Source organism: Pelobates fuscus, chromosome 6 (genome assembly GCF_036172605.1).
Source record: "Pelobates fuscus isolate aPelFus1 chromosome 6, aPelFus1.pri, whole genome shotgun sequence".
Classification (NCBI taxonomy): Eukaryota; Metazoa; Chordata; class Amphibia; order Anura; family Pelobatidae; genus Pelobates; species Pelobates fuscus.
In genome coordinates this window covers 129,553,869-129,575,291 of record NC_086322.1, presented here as the reverse complement: position 1 = coordinate 129,575,291, position 21,423 = coordinate 129,553,869, and the positions used below count along the sequence as shown (strand labels likewise).

The window sequence follows — 21,423 nt, the reverse complement described above, 5'->3', positions numbered from 1 at the left end:
AAGATACAGAAAAAATAAAACAAATTGCACCTCCTTCACAGCCACCCCACACCATCACTCTGTCACAGTCACATTGCCACAGTCACCCTATCAAACTCATTCTATCACAGTAACCCTCATACACAGAGTCACCCCTTTTACACAGATAGCCTCACAGACAGTCACCCTCATATACACAACATATCCTTATCAAAAACACAACACACACATAGAGATCACAAGCAGCCCCCATACACACAACATACTGCATGTAACTCCTTCATACATGCTCCCAAACACATGGGTACACATGCTACCAGACACAGCGATACAAAGACAGAACAGACACAGATATACACAAGAATATTCAATGCCAGACACACATTTTCAGGCAAATGCACAGATACATAATGCCAGACACGCTGACACGGGTACCAATACATTTTGCCAAAATAATTGCAAACTTGGAGAACTGTTTCTGTTTCAGCTGTTTTGGCCTAAATTTTAAAAGTTGCTTCAACTGACCTTGAATTCAGGATAATTCACATTTTAGTAAATAACCTTAGTAGAGTTGCAGCATGTTTTCCTCAGTCTTAAAACTGTCTGCTTTATATTCTACACTGATTTCTTAATATTTCATATATTCTCATGCCATATAGAAACCTCCAATTATTGTAAGGTGTCTCTCTCAAGAATACCCATGTCCTAAAAACTTCCAGGACTGGTCCCAGAACTGGAGTTTTTGTGAAGACTGGTCCCAGAATGCTAGAAGATTTTGAGCAAAGGCAAATCATGCAACAAATGCATTTTCACTCTCTGATTTTGATCTTAGAGCTGCTGTTTCTATTTTTGAATCATCTGGATAGTCACCTCGTTTTTTTGGGGGGCCCCCTGAGGTAAGGTACTTTTACATCTGTTATATCAGCGGTTCCCTTTGAACTTTTTGATTTGTTATATTTTTGTGCAAGTTTTTTTTTTTTAATACTTTTCAATACAAATATTGTTGTTTTTGTATATTTATTTGATAATTTTTCTCTTAGAGAGGGTTATTTATCCAGTATCTTACATTGCCTACGGTTTTTATACAATTTACATGCAATGTTATAAAAGGTTTTTTTACTAAGATTTGCAACATTTAGTTTCCAAACCCCGTTTGTGTTCACATGACTTTCCCCTTTGGATTGAAACATGCTGCTTCTGTATTAGTTGAAACTGTTACAGTTTTTGGGAAGTATATGTTATGAACCAATGTTAGAATTGGATACATCGTTTATTTAGTGTGTTATAGGTCCTACCTTAGAGTTATTAAATATATCGAGGGTAATTGTTTCTCATTGTTTTAGTTGGCATTTTTTATTAAAAGGATTTATTTTTTAAAGGAACGTTCTTTTGTTTCCTAATTATTTGATGAGCGCACATGCTATATATTTTTAGTTATTTTCACTCTCTGAAAATACCACAGAAAGCACCTGGAATATACTTATTGATAACTTGCCATGGGGAATACAATAAAAACTGTCAAACCAAGTTTTATTTGTATATTTATCAGAAAACATATCAATATTGCCTATACACTTATTATTAAAAAAACATCTAGATGAAGTTGTTATAGTGCCTACATTTGTTCCCCATTCCTAGTTTTCCCCAAAGCTCAAAAGTTTATTAATTAGAAGGTCATTCAAGCCATGCCTCCAAGTCCTCCATCTTTGAGAGCTGGGATTGTGTTTCCTGGCTCTCACACACTACCATAAAAGGACATACTCTATGTCCTTTTAGACGCATACCTCCAGAATAATAGGAGGAGGTCACAGCAGCTGAAGAAAAGGTAAGTTGTTTGATTATTTTTGTTTATATCTTTTTTTTTTTTTTTTAAACATGGGGGCATGGCTAAAATTTGAAGGGCCATCAGGACTGCAGGGATTAGGAATACAGGTATATTAATGTATTTGGTAAATAATCCATGTGAGTTTTGAAAAAACAAACACAAACATGTTATTTTCTGTTCTTTAGATCAAGAAATGTCTTACCAGTACAAAAGTATAGTAATTTAATTTATAAAAGAGATTATATTTTTTTGATTGAGCCTGCTGACGAATGATAGAAACTTCACACTAAAATGCTGTTTAGGGAATTAAGTTAAGTTAAGGTAAATTGAAACAGTAATTACAATTATGCATAAGGAGCAATGGAAAGATAAGAGGACATAATCAAATAATTTACAAAATATTTGGCACCTCCTTCTTGCCTCAGGTAGGCCGTCTTGCAATGTAGGATTTTAGCTCATTCAAATAGTAATTTCTATCATACATAGCAATAAATCAAACATATTGATAGTTGAACAAAATCGAACATTTGCAGTACAAATATCACTATTCTCAAAAAGGACAAAGTTGTTTTCAGGCATCCCAGATTAGAACCATTTTTACTGCATTGGTTGAAGACTAGATAGAATCTTTGTAGTAAACGAATGCAAGGTTAATAATGTGAATCATTTCAAGCTCATCTAATTGAGGAAGTAGTCAGATATGATTGCAAAACTTGGAACTTTTTTGTTCAGACAATATCAACAAATATAGGTATAACTGCATAACCCGAATTCCACAAATTCTCAATCATGGGTGTAGTATGCCATTCTTTTGCATATTTTAAGTTCATTAAAAAAGTATGGGTGTTTTCTTGTATTGTCATATTAATGTCACTGTTTTTTTTTTTTTAATGACGAATCACCATATTTATCAGTTTCAACTCTTTTTATTCTTTAACCAATTCACTACCATATGTATACTCATTTTCCCCCTTCATTTTGCATTGTAAAGCAAAATATAAAACAATTTAAAAATTAAATGTCATCCATATAGCCCCACCACTAATCATCCTTTATACTCTAGAAATATGTTTATCTCAGCATGTGTCAGAGTTGCCCCATAAACATTTGTGGGAGCCCTGGATGAAATATTTTCATGGACTCCATATTATCCTTACAGCGTCCTTCATATTTCAGTTACCTATACTCATTGAAAATTCAAAGTGAATTCAAGTGAATTGCCAGTTTTAGTCCAGAATTGCCAGTTTTAGTCTAAAAAAACCAAACTGGGAAATTCAGATACATTTTCAGTTAGACGATTTAGCTCTAAATGTTTATATTCAGTTTAATTTCACTTAGAATTTTCAGCAATTCACACTATCGTGAAACCTCTTACAAGTGCTCTCACCAGGCCAATGCTTTTCGCTGGGTGAGTAGGACACTTGACCTGTCCTCCTTTTTGGTTAACATTGTAGATGTGAAAGCTGCAGTGGAGCATCTATCACACTAACAATTCTAAATTTTAAGCAGACTTTTAAAGGGACAACCTTCATTGATCACTGTATTGTTCTGAGTGACATTGGAGCCCTCTCTAATCTCTCCATCCCTTCCTGACTGATGGAGTATAGCATATAGTCAAACAAATCCAAGTAAATCAGGTCTGTGCAACGAGATTAAGTTTGCACAACACGGTGCTACCAATCGTTTAATTAAAAGGACAGGGTTATGTAGCAAATATTTACATTGATAAGTGTTTGCATAGACAAGGACATTTGCATTGAAAAAAAACAAAAAAAAATCATTTGGGACATAACTCTGTGCTTCAATGAGCAATTGGTAGAACTGTGGTTTGCACACTTAATCTGGTTGTGCAGACCTAATTTTCTTGAATTTGTTTGACTATTCGCTATAATCTAACGGAAGGGCAGGAGATTAGAGATGAGTTGATATGTATATTCTGGTGCCTGGCAACATTTTACAATATAAACACACACAGACACACACAGACACACACAGACACAGACAACCCCCCCCCCCCCCCCCCATCACTCTATAAAAACTTTAATCAATTAATTTAATACTAAATCACAGCAGATACCAACATTGTGGATTAAATGTGTTGGGAGAAAAACTATAAATTTGATTTAGAGGAAAGATGAAACACATCAATTCTTTTCTTGCATTCAAAAATATTATGTCAAGCTTCTAGCTAGTATTTTCAAGGTCTTCAGAATGTTTTATTGTTTATTCTGGGACTTCCCGTAACGTCATAACTATAACAAAGGTTTTTATTGTGCCATAACATGTGTCTTCAAACAGAAAAAGTTTTTTTTTTTAACAAGGCTATAACAATATGACAGAAGATATAGAGGAGGAACACAAAGGTCAAATACATGCACAGAATGTTGTATTTTTCTTTAATCAGAAATACCAGTCCAGTAGTCATGATTAGTGAAAATTTCTATATTTTTTGGAATAATAAGTTTAAATATTTTCAATAAAAAGCAGAGATTTCTATACAAGCTGTTTAAATTTTTTTTTTTATTGATATGATCATGTACAATTTTATGCATAGTGTGTTAAGAAGTATAGCGTTTAACTGTGTGGGAGTAAATGAAGGTGTGTGATTTACAATTGGCCACTCACAAATTTTCAGATGTTAAACAGCCTTGAATGGAATCTTTTTCTTCAATATCTTCACACTCCCATCAGTCAATCAGAATATTTGCTCAAAGAGAAAATATATGGAGAAAATAAAGTGCAATTCCAGAGTAAAGTAGAAAAAGAATTTAATAACGTACATATAAGTTAAAAACAATCAGCATATCACCACTGGGCGTCCTACGCGTTTCGTCCTATGATGGGACTTCCTCAGGGACTTGGTGCATCAGTAACAGCAAGAATGTGTATGAAAAAACATTCCCCCCCACCAGTTCTTATATATCCCCTCCCGGAGTTCATTATTCAATTATTCCCGGCCGGTGTTTCTTCTCCATTCGGGCGGCACTTCCTGCTTGGACGCGATGTCGTCATCACGCACGCACGCCCTTTGCGTTCCACACGTGCGTTCCAAATACCCGGAAGTGTATGACGGTCATGAATCTTCAGTTCTCCCGGCGATGTATGGGCGGAATAGAGGCATATGAGGGGGAAAACAAGTTAAAAAAGACTCTGGATAGCACAATGTATATGGACAAACATGTCCTATTATCATAATGTTAGAAACTACAGAAAAATGTAGTAAAAAATGTATATATACTTTGTATAAACCGAGTTATACATAGACAATATGATGAAATACAGATGAAAATAAAAAAATATATAAAAATATAAATAAAGGATAAAAATAAAGATAGAAATAAAAAATAAAAATAAAAATAAAAATAAAAATAAAAGAAAAGATGGATAAAAATAAAAATGCACTAAAAACAAGTATATACATCTAAGTTACATTCAGCATCTGAAATACAACTCCATATATTTACATCTTCCTTATGTATTAATTCTTACATTCCCCATTCGGAGAATGTGTACAAAACAAACAGATGGATGAACACACAGCCAAATATCATCACTTTACTTTTCCTTGTAACATATTGGTGATTAAGTGCATAAAGTGAAACCCATTTCTATATATATATTTTCGCACTCCTCCCCTTCATCTCCTATTTCATAGTACTTTAAACAATTTTTTTACCTCTATGGGTTTTCAAAAAGCCCCCCATTTAATACTAGTATGGATAAGAGGGATATATTATTTATATGGCCCATTATTTGGCCCATTATTGCTGATGCCACTGATGGACTACATCAATTGTATATATTCCTTCAAGATTTTTTAAGATTTTTTTAAAAGGAATAGTAACACCCTTATAGAAAAGGGTAACAGTTACATACACATATTGGTAACGCTCTTATGTGGATGTTAAAAAAATATACATAAAAATGGAGTGAAGAGAAGGAAGTGCAACATTCATATAAACAACCAAAATTAATCCTCAAAAAAACTCCACAAGTCAATATCTAGATTTAAACCCCAGGGTTGGGGTGTCTTTAGTTTATTTATCCAAAATGTTTCTCTTTGTGAGAGTTTTTTGGTTAGATCTCCTCCCCTCCAATAAGGATCCACATGTTCAATGCCCACGAAAGAAAGATTATTTTGCCAACCAAATTGGTTGCAAGAGTTGCAATGTAGAGGTACTATGTGTTTCATTGATTTTTTTCTAATATTATTTTGATGTTCCAATATTCTTTCTTTAAGTTTTCTACAAGTTCTTCCCACATATTGTTTCCCGCATGGGCATTGAAGCATGTAGACTACATTTTTAGTATTGCAATTTATGTTGGATTTTATTTTGAATTTCTCTCCGGTTGTGGAGCTCGTGAATTGTTTCTTTTGTGTGAATTTTTGATTTTTACATGCTTTACAGTTATTGCAAGGGTTAAAACCATTGATGTTGAATGGTCTGCCCTTTCGTTGGATTTTGAGTGCATAACTGGGTGCAAGAATGTTTTTCAAATTTCTTGTTCTTCTAAAGATCATAGGCGTTTTTTTGGGTAACACTTTACCTAGTATAGGGTCTCTACATAGTATGTTCCAATGTTTATTAAAGATCTTTTTAATTTTCCAATGTTGTGTATTATATTGCGTAATGAAAGAAAAATTATAGTCCCTTTGGGGGATTTTCTTAGGTTTAGGTGTCATTAGATCTTTTCTATTCTTTTTTTCTATTTCCTCGATTTCTTTATCCAACATGGTAGGTTCATATTTTTTTGCTATAAATTTATTTTTTAAAAGTCTAGCTTGCTCTCTGTAGTCTGATTTTTTTTGTGCAATTTCTCCTCACTCGTATTAATTGGCTCTTTGGGATTGTTTCTAGCCATCTCTCCTGGTGGCAACTCTTTCTGTGTATGTAACTGTTACCCTCAGTTTAAAAAAACAAAAACAAAAAAAAAAAAAAACATACACAGAAAGAGTTGCCACCAGGAGAGATGGCTAGAAACAATCCCAAAGAGCCAATTAATACGAGTGAGGAGAAATTGCACAATAAAAAATCAGACTACAGAGAGCAAGCTAGACTTTTAAAAAATAAATTTATAGCAAAAAAATATGAACCTACCATGTTGGATAAAGAAATCGAGGAAATAGAAAAAAAGAATAGAAAAGATCTAATGACACCTAAACCTAAGAAAATCCCCCAAAGGGACTATAATTTTTCTTTCATTACGCAATATAATACACAACATTGGAAAATTAAAAAGATCTTTAATAAACATTGGAACATCCTATGTAGAGACCCTATATTAGGTAAAGTGTTACCCAAAAAAACGCCTATGATCTTTAGAAGAACAAGACATTTGAAAAACATTCTTGCACCCAGTTATGCACTCAAAATCCAACAAAAGGGCAGACCATTCAACATCAATGGTTTTAACCCTTGCAATAACTGTAAAGCATGTAAAAATCAAAAATTCACACAAAAGAAACAATTCACGAGCTCCACAACCGGAGAGAAATTCAAAATAAAATCCAACATAAATTGCAATACTAAAAATGTAGTCTACATGCTTCAATGCCCATGCGGGAAACAATATGTGGGAAGAACTTGTAGAAAACTTAAAGAAAGAATATTGGAACATCAAAATAATATTAGAAAAAAATCAATGAAACACATAGTACCTCTACATTGCAACTCTTGCAACCAATTTGGTTGGCAAAATAATCTTTCTTTCGTGGGCATTGAACATGTGGATCCTTATTGGAGGGGAGGAGATCTAACCAAAAAACTCTCACAAAGAGAAACATTTTGGATAAATAAACTAAAGACACTCCAACCCTGGGGTTTAAATCTAGATATTGACTTGTGGAGTTTTTTTGAGGATTAATTTTGGTTGTTTATATGAATGTTGCACTTCCTTCTCTTCACTCCATTTTTATGTATATTTTTTTAACATCCACATAAGAGCGTTACCAATATGTGTATGTAACTGTTACCCTTTTCTATAAGGGTGTTACTATTCCTTTTAAAAAAATCTTAAAAAATCTTGAAGGAATATATACAATTGATGTAGTCCATCAGTGGCATCAGCAATAATGGGCCAAATAATGGGCCATATAAATAATATATCCCTCTTATCCATACTAGTATTAAATGGGGGGCTTTTTGAAAACCCATAGAGGTAAAAAAAATTGTTTAAAGTACTATGAAATAGGAGATGAAGGGGAGGAGTGCGAAAATATATATATAGAAATGGGTTTCACTTTATGCACTTAATCACCAATATGTTACAAGGAAAAGTAAAGTGATGATATTTGGCTGTGTGTTCATCCATCTGTTTGTTTTGTACACATTCTCCGAATGGGGAATGTAAGAATTAATACATAAGGAAGATGTAAATATATGGAGTTGTATTTCAGATGCTGAATGTAACTTAGATGTATATACTTGTTTTTAGTGCATTTTTATTTTTATCCATCTTTTCTTTTATTTTTATTTTTATTTTTTATTTCTATCTTTATTTTTATCCTTTATTTATATTTTTATATATTTTTTTTATTTTCATCTGTATTTCATCATATTGTCTATGTATAACTCGGTTTATACAAAGTATATATACATTTTTTACTACATTTTTCTGTAGTTTCTAACATTATGATAATAGGACATGTTTGTCCATATACATTGTGCTATCCAGAGTCTTTTTTAACTTGTTTTCCCCCTCATATGCCTCTATTCCGCCCATACATCGCCGGGAGAACTGAAGATTCATGACCGTCATACACTTCCGGGTATTTGGAACGCACGTGTGGAACGCAAAGTGCGTGCGTGCGTGATGACGACATCGCGTCCAAGCAGGAAGTGCCGCCCGAATGGAGAAGAAACACCGGCCGGGAATAATTGAATAATGAACTCCGGGAGGGGATATATAAGAACTGGTGGGGGGGAATGTTTTTTCATACACATTCTTGCTGTTACTGATGCACCAAGTCCCTGAGGAAGTCCCATCATAGGACGAAACGCGTAGGACGCCCAGTGGTGATATGCTGATTGTTTTTAACTTATATGTAAGTTATTAAATTCTTTTTCTACTTTACTCTGGAATTGCACTTTATTTTCTCCATATATTTTCTCTTTGAGCAAATATTCTGATTGACTGATGGGAGTGTGAAGATATTGAAGAAAAAGATTCCATTCAAGGCTGTTTAACATCTGAAAATTTGTGAGTGGCCAATTGTAAATCACACACCTTCATTTACTCCCACACAGTTAAACGCTATGTTTTTCCATTTTATCTGTATTTAGCAGATGATCCCCTATTCTATTATGCATTTGTATTGAAGACAAGAGGAAGTCTTTGGGGACCTTTTACCCTACACAGGGAAGTTCCGTTTTGGTTTACAAATTATCACTATTTCTCACTGGGGTTGTGTTCACATATTTTGTTTGTTTGTATGTGTTAAGAAGTATTCCTGGTAGTTTAAGACCACATTATGTAGAATCCATGGGTACGGCTGCCATTAGTAAGACAAATTACTCCCAAATCTTATAACTCTAATTCACCTAGCAAGATAGGCACACCTGGCATACTCTAATGCAAGGTTCAACTGTCCACTCTACCCTCCCCATTTAGTTCAATGCTTGCACTAATATACCAGTTTGTACTGGCACACTATCTTATTAAAGATGAAGATGTTAATTTGTCTTGTAAATAATGTGTTTCACTCATTTAAACATAGTTTGAATTTATTTGTGTATTTAGTTAGTAATTACAAAAAAAGATGTTTAGTGAAAAAAAATGATGCTTATCAAAGTATAGTTTTCAATAAAAAATTACAATTTTTTTTCTAGGAGCATCCCCTAATGACATTTGCTGTACACGCCTTATGCCTATTCCCTCAACCGTCCTAAACTGTAAACGCTCACCCTAAATTCTATATCCTTAAAGAGACACTGTAAGCAGTGTAACTGTTTCATCCTATTGAAGTGGTTAAAATGTCTGGAATACCCTTGTGCCATTCTTCTATTCAGCATTAAATAGTTTTTAAATGTTTACTTGTTAAACAGGAGTCCCCAGTAGCCCATCCCATCTAAACTGCTTTGAATAACAAGGACGCATTAGTGTGAGAAGCAATTGGTGTCTGGGGCTGACTGAAAGTGTCAGCGGGCTGTTTTCAGCCTATCACAGCACCCATTACTGTGAATTTGTATGGCCAGAAGGTGTGTAATCTTTACCTTACCATACCTCTAGTAGGGTCAGGGCTGTGGGTGACCACTGACCCCTATTTACTGTGAAACTGCTCAGAACTGTTTAACACTGATTTGCATTATAACCAATTCAAAGAGATGACATAGTTACAGTGCCTACAAAGTCCTGTAACCCCTTAAGGACTGAGGCAGTTGTACAAGTTGTGATCAAAACAAAACGTAAACAAAACTTTGAATTTACGCTATGTCTGTTCAACCAGAATTCACCTCTTTCATATTAATTGCACCCACACTTATTATATATCATTTTGTTCAGGAGAAACAGGGCATTCATTTCATATCAAATATTTATATATGAAATATAATTGAATATGAATAAAATATAAACAAATGTGTTAAGTTTTTTTTAAGTTATGCATTACATTTTAACTGTGAACTTAATAATACTGTCAGCTGTTACTGCAATAAAACACACATACTTGTATTCAGTGATGTCTCACGAGTAAAACAGCACCCCCCATGTATAGGTTTTATGGTGTTTTGTAAAATTCAAGGTCAAATATAGCATGTCACATTTTTCAGTTTATACACATTGAAATTTGTCAGACTGGTTACGTTGCCTTTGAGACCGTATTGTAGCCCAGGGATGAGAATTACCCCCATGATAGTATACCATTTGCAAAAGTAGACAATCCAACGTATTACAAATGGGGTATGTCCAGTCTTTTTTATAGCCACTTAGTCACAAACACTGGCCAAAGTTAGCGTTCAATTTGTGTGGGAAAAATGCAAAAAACTAATTTTAACGCTAATTTTGGCCAGTGTTTGTGACTAAGTGGCTACTAAAAAGACTGGACATGCCCCATTTCCAATATCTTGGGTTGCCTACTTTTGTAAATGGTATGTCATCATGGGGGTAATTCTCATTCCTGGGCTACCATACGCTCTCAAAGGCAACATAACCAATCTGACAAATTTCACACAAAAAAAAAAGTAAAATCAAGCCTTATATTTGACCCTGTAACTTTCAAAAACAATATAAAACCTCTACAACCTCTATACATGTACTGTTATACTCGGGAGAATTCACTGAACACAAATATTAGTGTTTCAGTAAAATGTATCACAGCAATAATATCATCAGAGAAGGGCTACTAAACTGGTTCATGGATTGCAGGATAAAACTTACCAGGAAAGGTTAAAGGATCTTAACATGTATAGCTTGTAGGAAAGACGAGACAGGGGGGATATGATAGAAACATTTAAATACATAAGGGGAATCAACACAGTAAAGGAGGAGACTATATTTAAAAGAAGAAAAACTACCACAACAAGAGGACATAGTCTTAAATTAGAGGGACAAAGGTTTAAAAATAATATCAGGAAGTATTACTTTACTGAGAGGGTAGTGGATGCATGGAATAGCCTTCCAGCTGAAGTGGTAGAGGTTAACACAGTAAAGGAGTTTAAGCATGCGTGGGATAGGCATAAGGCTATCCTAACTATAAGGCCAGGGACTAATGAAAGTGTTTAGAAAATTGGGCAGACTAGATGGGCCGAATGGTTCTTATCTGCCATCACATTCTATGTTTCTATGTTTCTATGTTTCTATTATATATATATATATATATATATATATATATATATATATATATATATATATATATATATATATATATATATATATATATATGATATATACACATATATATATTTTTTTTTACACTGATTGATTTTATTTTACTTTTTTTATTTATTTTACAGATGCAGGGAGACTGCCTGTCAGCACAGACAGTCCCCCTGCAGGCAGATACACAGGCACCTATTGCGGCCATGTGATCAAGTGATCACGTGGGTGCGGGGTCCTGATCTGCCGCGGGGAGACTGCCTGGGCAGACAGGCAGTCTCCTTGGACCAAGTGAAATGATGATCGCCGCCAGGGGACTGACGGTGTTCAGGTAAGTACCCCAAGACTGCTATGATGGTTCAGGACCGTCATTGGTCCTCAAGGGGATGTTTCTGATGACGGTCCTGAACCGTCATCAGTCGTCAAGGGGTTAATCATTTCAAATGTTGGAAAGTATGGGATTGTTTGACATATTTTTATGCACTGTCTGAATAATGATTAACAAAATACAGCAATGGGTCAACTTCATCATGGGGTGTTCTTCATGTAAAATATGGGCTCTATTCACTGAACAGTGAGTTTTAGTGCATTGAGAACTAGCCCACAAATTCATGCTAAAGAAGTTAGGAAAAAAAAAAACATTAAAAATAGTTGGAAACATTTTTCCAAATCCATTATTGTGGTATAAAAGTTAGTTTTCAGTTCATTACACCTCACTTGTCAGTTGATAGACTGCGTGTTACCAGAACAATTTAATGTAGTCATCTATTGTGAACCCTACAAGAAGAGGGGAAAAACTGAACTGTAATATTTAATCTGGTGAGGTGAAAATACCTATGGTGACTAATAAAGTCATAATAGTCGTAATATGTGTCACAAATCTGATGGTAGAACAGTAATGTAGAATTTGATTTGCCTATAACATACATTACAGATGATCCTCACTTGGTCGTAAAACTAATTGTTTGGTAAGTGAGGATGCCCTAGCGAGCATGTGCTAGAGAGCAGGTCTATGTACGACGGAATTCCCCCGAACATAAACAAGCTCACTAGCGCAGGGAATCCCTTGAATCTAAGTCTGGGTAAAATTCGTTGAACGTAGACCAGCTCTTTAGAGCAGGGAATCCCTAAAATCTATGTTCGGGGAGGGGGAATTTCCTGAACTTAGACCACCTCACTAACTTGGGGAATCCCTTGAATCCCTACACTAGAATGCTGGTCGTAGATCCAAGCAGTCTTTTTGTGCAAGTGAGTCACTAAGTGAGGTTTACCTGTATTTAAATGTCAACATCACATTTATTTATGTAATAAATATCTGCAGTTTCAGTCTTTACATTTTGCATCTGCTTAGATAATAGTTTATATCACGTTTCAAATCAGATATGAACAAATTGTATATCAACTTCATGTTATTCGCTATGCAATGTAGATCATTTTACGGCTATATTAGTTAAAGGAGCACTATAGGGTCAGGAACACAAACGCACAAACATGTATTCCTGACCCTATTGTATTAAAAACACAATCTAGCTGTCTGGCCCCCGCTTGCCTCCCTAAATATAGTAAAATCTTACCTTTACTCCAGTCTGCTGCTGGCTCTGCCCTGACCTGCCTGCTTGGCTGACATCAACAGAAGTGTTGCTCTAATTGGAAAGAAGGAGAGGGAAGAGGAAAGGGTAAAAGAAAGGAATGAGAAATTTAAAAAAAAAGGGAAGGAAAAGAGGAAGGGAAGACAACTAATTGGGGACCTGTATGTCCTTCCTTATTGACTTACTCCTGCTGTTGTTGAATGTCAATAAAACATTCATTTACAAAAAAAAGAAGTGTTGCTCAATACCAATTGCACTGCTTTCACATGGAACAGCACTGGATTGGCTGAGCCTGTCAAGGAGGCAGATCGGGGGCAGAGCCAGCACAAGCCAAATACAGCCCTGGTCAATCAGCATCTCCTCTATGAGGAAAGTTCAGTGTCTCCATCAAGAGGGTAGAGACACAGAATGGCAGTGCTGTAACCCAGGAAGTCATCTGAGGAGTATCCATCTGAGGAGTGGCCAGTGTAGGTATCCCTGTGCTGTAATGTAAACATTGCATTTTATCTGAATAAACAGTGCAAGGAGCCTGGAGAGAGTGATTATACTCACCAGAACAAATACAATAAGCTGTATTTGTTCTGGTGACTATAGTGTCCCTTTAAGACAAAAATATATCTGACTAATATTTTTCCAGTTCAGCCATTTTGATCTAAATTTTGCAATTCCCTTGTGAATTATAGACAATTCCCTGTTTAGTGAAAAACCCTGATTATATGTAAAATGTTCATGCCTTTATAAACAAGAGCCAAAATTGAGTCCTGATGCTGTTTCAATTGATCTGCAATGTTTTTTTTGCAGCGCAGAAAACCCCTCTGATACTGATATTTACAATAAAGGTGATTTAAAGAATTAATTTATTGAGATAACAATTAGTTCATGGAACTACTTTCAATTACACAAATTTAATGTCATGTATATAATATGGTTTCCTGTCGAAAAGGCTAAGAAACACAAAGATAAGTATTTATGATAAGCTGCAATTTTAAAAATGACCTACCAAATGATGGATAGAATTGGTTTAGATTCTTGTTCAGCACCTGAGGGTTATCCTTAAATCTGGAACAGTTATTGCATGCCGATATTCGACAGATAATTCTTACAAAGAATCCAAACATTTCTTCTGGTGACAAAACTATATATGTCCTAAAGGAACGTGGACGAATCACTTTTTTAATGAACCCAACACCAGTCACGCCTTTTTTTATTGCTTTACTCATAAAATGATGTGGATTCCACCAGTGTCATAACATTTCCCATTTCCTGGTTGTGTTATATACCCATCTGCTTTATAAATCATGTGTAGTGTACGTCTCATGAGAAACTATAATATATTAAAACAATCCTGATAGTGTTAAGGAAGTTAGGAGTAAATACACTGTGGATTTGTGCAGTGAACATGTTGGTTAGCAAACAAACAAAAACATATATACATTCTTATGCTAGAGGCAGCATTTTCCTTCCAATCTATTATGTTACCTTTACATACACATATTTTTTTTTTTATGTTTTCCAAATCCATCTCTTATATGAAATTATAAAATTAGAACAGAATTATTCACTAAAGTGATAATAGCTGAGAATTCAAAGTGAATTTCTAAATGAGTTTAGAATTTAAAGGGACACTCCATGACCAAAATACAAATGAATACATAAATCACTGTTTAGTAGATATTTAGAACCTCAATAAACATGCACTTGAAATGTGTACCCGTTATACTTAGATTTACAGGACTAATGGATAGAAAGGCATGGAAGCAGAACATGGTAACAGTAATATTTAGGGTTGTTGCTAGGCAGGGTCGGACTGAGAATGAAAAGCAGCCCTGGAAAATAATTCTATACCAGCATCTTAATGCATCGCGCCAGCATAGTGTGCAGATATGGAAGCGGGAAAAAACCAAAACCTTAAACCTGAAAACTATTGCTCGAATGTGAAAGAAAGCACTCATAGGGCTTCAAAATAAACAAAAGAGCGGATTCATTGTAAGCAGACATGCATTTGCATATAATCAATGCTTCAGTACAACTACCTTGACATATTAAGGAAAGTTTCATAATTGGACTGAAATTGTGAATGTATGCTATTGCACAGCAGTAAAAAAAAAAAAAAAATGACGTTATCGTGCTTATTTTGAAGTTCCAAGAGTGTGCTCTTCACCTTGGCTGACAACTGGATGATCTCAGTGAATGCCAAATTATTCCCATAGGAAAGCATTGGGAGACTATTGCGCATGTGTGGCAAAACGCTGTGCTTCACCGCACCAATCAGCATCTACTCATAGAGATGCATTGCATCAATGCATCTCTATGGGGAGCTTTCAGGGCCTCCATGCAGAGAGTGGAGATGCTCAACATAGGCGCTGCACACTGTGCAGCACTGGACTAGGAAGCAGCTCTAGTGGCAGTCTGAGTGACTGTCACTAGAGATGTTCCTGGGCAGCAATGTAAACACTACCTTTTCCCTGAAAAGGTAGCATTTACAGTGCTCAGTCTACAGGGACGGGCTATAGACACCAGAACCACTATATTTATATATTTCATTAGCCTCCCCATGTGTCTCAGTAGCCCTCCCATGTGTCCCATTAGCCTCCCAGCCCTCCATGTGTCCTATTAGCCCTCCCTCCCAGTCCTCCATGTGTCCCTATACCCAGGGCCGGCACGTCCATAAGGCGGCACTTAGGGCGCACCGGCCCGGGGGCGCAAAAGTCCGGGTGACCGGCAGGAGGGAAGCGCACAGCTCCCCTCTCCTGCCGGTAACTTCTTGTAGCGTGGCCGAGCACCAACTGCAGTGCCGCGGACTGTGTGGAGGGGGCTCCCTCTGTAGCACACAGCACGGCTGGCGCCCAGCAGGGGCGGAGCAACAGCCGGCCACCTTCAACTCAGCATGGGAGGAAGTCCTCCCAAGAAGACTGGAGCACGAGAAGGCACAGAGGAGGGGGGCTGGGCGGGACCAGCTCCTCCAACTCCCAACTACCTCAGGCTGCACTTTGGATCCCATGTAAGCCACCCTCCTGAACCTGTCTGTCAGTGTGTCTCTGTGTGTATATGTCTGTCTGTCAGTGTGTCTGTGTGTGTATGTCTGTCTGTCAGTGTGTCAGTGTGTCTGTGTGTATATGTCTGTCAGTGTGTCAGTGTGTGTATGTGTCTGTCTGTCTGTGTGTGTATATGTCTGTCTGTCAGTGTGTCAGTGTGTCTGTGTGTATATGTCTGTCTGTCAGTGTGTCTTTGTGTGTTTGTGTATGTCTATCATTGGGTTATGTGTTTATCTGTATGTTTGTCAGTGTTTGTGTGTATCTGTATGTGTATCAGTTTGTGTATATGTGTATCTGAATGAGCATCAGTTTGTGTATATGTGTATCTGAATGTGTGTCAGTGTGTGTATCTTTGTGTATGTGTATCAGTGTGTGCGTGTGTGGCAGTGTATGTGTATATGTATATGTGCATATATCTCAGCATTCAAACACCAACACTACACACAAATAAACACCTGCATGCAAACGTCAACACAACATACAAACACACCCCTGCATTCAAATGTCAACACTACATACAAACACACCTCTGTATCAGACACCAAAATTATATATAAACACTCACCTGCATTCAAAAACCAACACTACACATAAATGCATGTTTGCATTACATACTACATACAAACACACCCCTAAAATCATACAAACATACTCCATACAAACACATGCTTACAGTCAAACACACAAATACTGCTCCGTGCTAAATACAATCCTGCAAGCATGGGGAATCGGTAGAGCCCCAGCTTTCAAAGCATTGTTGAAGTTGCACGACAGATGGGGATCTATCTTTTAGCCATCCTGTGTACATACACAGACCGTCATACAGAGACATACAGTCTGTACAGTCTGTATGTCTCTGTATGACTGTGTATGAATTCAAAAGGAATAAACGCAGGCAACACTCCAATAGTAAGGATGGTATATTTATTGATAGGTTAACCACCCCAAAGAAAGTGCGACGTTTCGGCTCAGCAGAGCCTTTTTGCATGAGCTGAAACGTCACACTTTCTATGGGGTGGTTCACCTACCAATAAATATACCATCCCTACTATTGGAGTGTTGCCTGCGTTTATTCCTTTTGAAGACTTTACTGGTGGATCCAGCGATGTCCGCCTGACACGGAGCATCCACCACTGTGGATGGCCGGAGCATTTACACGGTATCAGTGTGCAGGGTTCTTTGTTTGTCTGTGTATGTATGTCTCTGTATGCCTTGTCTGTATGTCTCTTTATGACTGTCTGTGTATGTATGTCTCTGTATCATTGTGTATGTATGTCTCTATATGCCTATCTCTATGTTTCTTTATGTCTGTGTCTGTATTTCTCTGTGTGCCTGTGTATGAATGTATGTCTGTGTTTGTACGACAATGTACCTGTATGTGTAGATTGTATGACTGTGTTTGTTTGATTGTGTGCCTTTTATGACTGTGTGTCTGTATATCTTTGTGACTGTGTGCCTGAATAATTATGTCTGTGTGCTTGTATGGTTGTGTGTCTGTATGTTTGTGTATTTGTGCATGTATGCATTTTTGCCTGTATCTATGTCTATGTGGGAGAAAAAGAGAGATAGATAGGGGCTGGAGGGAAGAAAGAGACAGAAAGGGGCTGGCGGGGAAGTAAGAAATACAAAAGAGACACACTAAAGGGGGGTGTAAGGCACAAAAGGGGCCAAAGGGGTAAGACATTCAAGAGAGTGGATATGCAACACTAACGGGGGTAAGACATTCAAAAGAGGGCTACGAGACACAGAGGTGAAGATGCATTGTTTATTTTGGGGGGTGGGGGGGTGGGAGGGGGCGTCAAAATCCTATCACCGGCCCTGCCTATACCCCCTCCCAGCCCTCCACGCATCCCATTAGCCCCCTCCCAGCCCTGTATGTCTTATTAGTCCTCCCATGTGTCTCAACAGCATCCTCACGTGTCCCATGAGCCTCTCCATGTGTGCACCCTACCCTCCATGTGTCCTATTAGCCCTTTCTCACAGCCCTCCATGTGTTTCACTACCCCCCCTCCCAGCCCTTCATGTGTCCCTATAACCCCTTCCCAGCCATTTGTGTGTCCCTATAAAACCCTCCAGCCCTTCATGTGTCCATATAGTCCCCTCCCCATCCCCCATGTGTCCTTGTATAATATTTGGAGTTAATTATACAGCACAGTGTAGGAGTATTGGTGTGGGTGCAGGGTTTTAATGCAATGGGATCAAGGGTTTATACACAATGATTTGGGGCTGATCAACAAGTATATAGTTTATAAATATAGGTTTATGTAATACGATAAATTAAACTGAAGATTTGGCGTCACATTGTGATTTATAAAACAGATCAGTATTTAGGGTGATTTAAGGAGGGACTCAATTCAATATATGCAGAAGAAGTCATAAAATGTACTCTTGGGCTGAAGCCACTGGTCTTTTTGCAAATGTTTTTGCCACATAGCAATGCCCCTGGTAATACTTTAAAGGAGTGGTTAGTTCGATTAAATTGATTACAGAAACAGCATCATGCTAATTGTGACGAAAGCAATTTCGTCACTGATTTTTGGAGAGGACTGTTTGCCAGCCTCCTACCCTGGGACTATGGGCCCTGTGATAACCCAGGTTCAAAAGTACTGATTCTGCCCCTTGGACTTTTAACTGGAACAGATTCAAACATGTGGCGGTGGCCATCTTAAATTGTCCAGCAGTGTTTTGTCTTTGAGTGTATGGAACTGTTTTGGGCATGGGACCATGTGCACGGTGGGTCAAAAAGAAGACTTCCAGGAAATTCCTGAACCCCTGAACCAATCTGGGTGATTTTTGGATATGTTGTTCATCCAGATCGGGGATATAAGGGGATATGACATTGGGGATATCAGGGGATGTGGGGATATGTTGTATTTTGGGGTACTTTTTGGGGTTTGTAAAAATGTATGTTTTTTTTGCTTAGAGTTAATTGAGTGAGTCCATTGTCTTCGATAATTATATTACAGGCAGAGGGAAGGGATTGTGTACACTGTATGGGAGTGACTGAATGTAAAACTATGTTTTTATTGACTTGTTGTTCCTGTGTCCCTGTGCCCCACAAGGTCCACGTGGGTGGTAACCTTGTGGGGAAAACTGTATAAAAGACCAAGCTGTTCAATAAACCCTCAGATCTGCTCAGTTCCTGTTTTACCCTCAACGTAGAGCCTCGTCTTATGTGTGGGGGGAAAGGCTGCATCTACCCTGGGGATTGCTATATCACTATACTCCCCAGGGATTATAATCACTAAGCTCTTTTTAGAGCTTGTTCCTGCTACTCTGTCTTGGAGGAGAGGCTCACCTACTGGAACCTGGAGCATTGTCGTAGGTCCAAGGTGGGTAGAGGACGGCGAGTTCCCAGCCAAGCTGTAACGCTGGATATGGGGACTGCGGTGCTGATGGTGTCTGGTGGAGTGCTTGGAGTCCTCAGTGAGCACTAGGAGCATCGATTGACGGAGGGTCCGTTACACTAATTGTTCTACATAATTATTTAATTTTGTATATTACATAAATTAAAAATTAGGTCATTTTTAAATTGAATAAGTCAATATGATAATGTATATCATGTTCCTCTTTTCAATCACACTGACAAGACTGAAATTACAATTGCACATTACCAAGTGCGATTCCTTGCAACTTGGACATAAATGGTAGACTGGAGGCATGTTTTATAAAAAGACAATGGTATTTTGTCAATATCCGTGGAGGAGCAAGTAACAGTTTTCGTGAGGAAACTTCATGTGATTATAAGGGATTATGGAGTTTCTGTTCTAGCCAATCAGTGACTCCCTATTCACAAAACTGGCTTGATAAAGGTATGTTTCAGAAGTCAGATGCCTCCTGGGGGGAGTTTTGATCGGCACTGGAGGCTACTTTGGGGTTAAACCTTTTAAGAACAGTTTAACCCCTGAAGGTAAGAGTGCACCTCTGGGCCTCCTAGAACCATAACAACTTCATTTAGATTAAGTTGTTATGGTGCCTAAACGGCCTAAACTGTCCACAAGCTTAACCCCAAAGTGTTGAATCTATTGCCCTATCAATCTCCTTCTGCAACAGTCTTTGCCCATCTCCTTCTTCAGGGGTGCCGCTGATGGGCTGAGAGTGTCAGCTGACACTCACTCTAACAGTAACTCCCCATTTACAAAATGGCTTAAGAAAAATATGTTTGTTTCTCAACCTACTTTGTGAATAAGGTATCTACTAATGGCTATATCATGGCTTGATCTTGTGAGCACATTAGCCAATTCCGCACATATACACATTTATAAATACACATCTATACAATGCAGGACATTGCTATTGCTGCATTTAAAGAGTTTCTGTAATGTGCTCAATACTCATAGAACTCCACCCCTTTTACTTCCATGCCTAAATTGCCATTTTCATTCCGTTTGCAGAAAAGCCAGAAGACATAAGGAACCCAGGTAAAGAACTATGCTGTTTCTATGCAGGGTAAAAATTCTGTATAGATATAGCCTTTCCCTAATTATCTTCCTAGATGCTTGAATGCATCCATACAGATTAAAGAGATATTATAAGCACCCAGACCTCTTTATCTCAATGTATACAGTGCCCAGTGGCGTACACACACTCCATGGGGCCCCGGTGCGAAACTGATCCGTGGGCCCCCCCCTACCCTGACCCTCTCCCCCCTGACTGTGGGCCCCTCCCCCGCCGACACATACATACAGACACAAACACATACACACACCCCCGACAGACACATACATACATACATACACACATGCAGACACATACATACAGAGACACACACGCAGACACATACATACAGAGACACAGACACACACATACATACACACATACAGAGACACAGACACACACATACATACACAGACACACACATACACACATACAGAGACACAGACACACAATCATACACACATACAGAGACACAGACACAAACATACATACACAGACATACATACAGATACACACACACACACAGACAAAGACACAGACATACATACACACAGAGACACATACATACATACGGACACACACACACACACACAGACAGACACACACCTACAGACACAGACACAAACATACATACACAGACATACATACATATACACACACAGAGACACAGACACACACATACAGAGACACAGACATACATACACACATACAGATACACAGACATAGACATACATGCACACATACA

At 37.6% G+C, this 21,423-nt stretch overlaps 1 protein-coding gene across 1 annotated transcript in view; it reads right to left on the bottom strand.

Annotated features, from left to right (window-relative positions):
* The window catches only part of LOC134566096 (TNFAIP3-interacting protein 3-like), a 34,241-nt gene extending 19,990 nt beyond the window's left edge, over window positions 1-14,251 (bottom strand). Inside the window, exon 1 of the mRNA XM_063425805.1 lies at window positions 14,207-14,251. The gene's annotated coding sequence lies outside the window, so the exon portion shown is untranslated. The remainder of the gene's footprint in view (window positions 1-14,206) is intronic.
* Window positions 14,252-21,423: the final 7,172 nt, after the last annotated feature.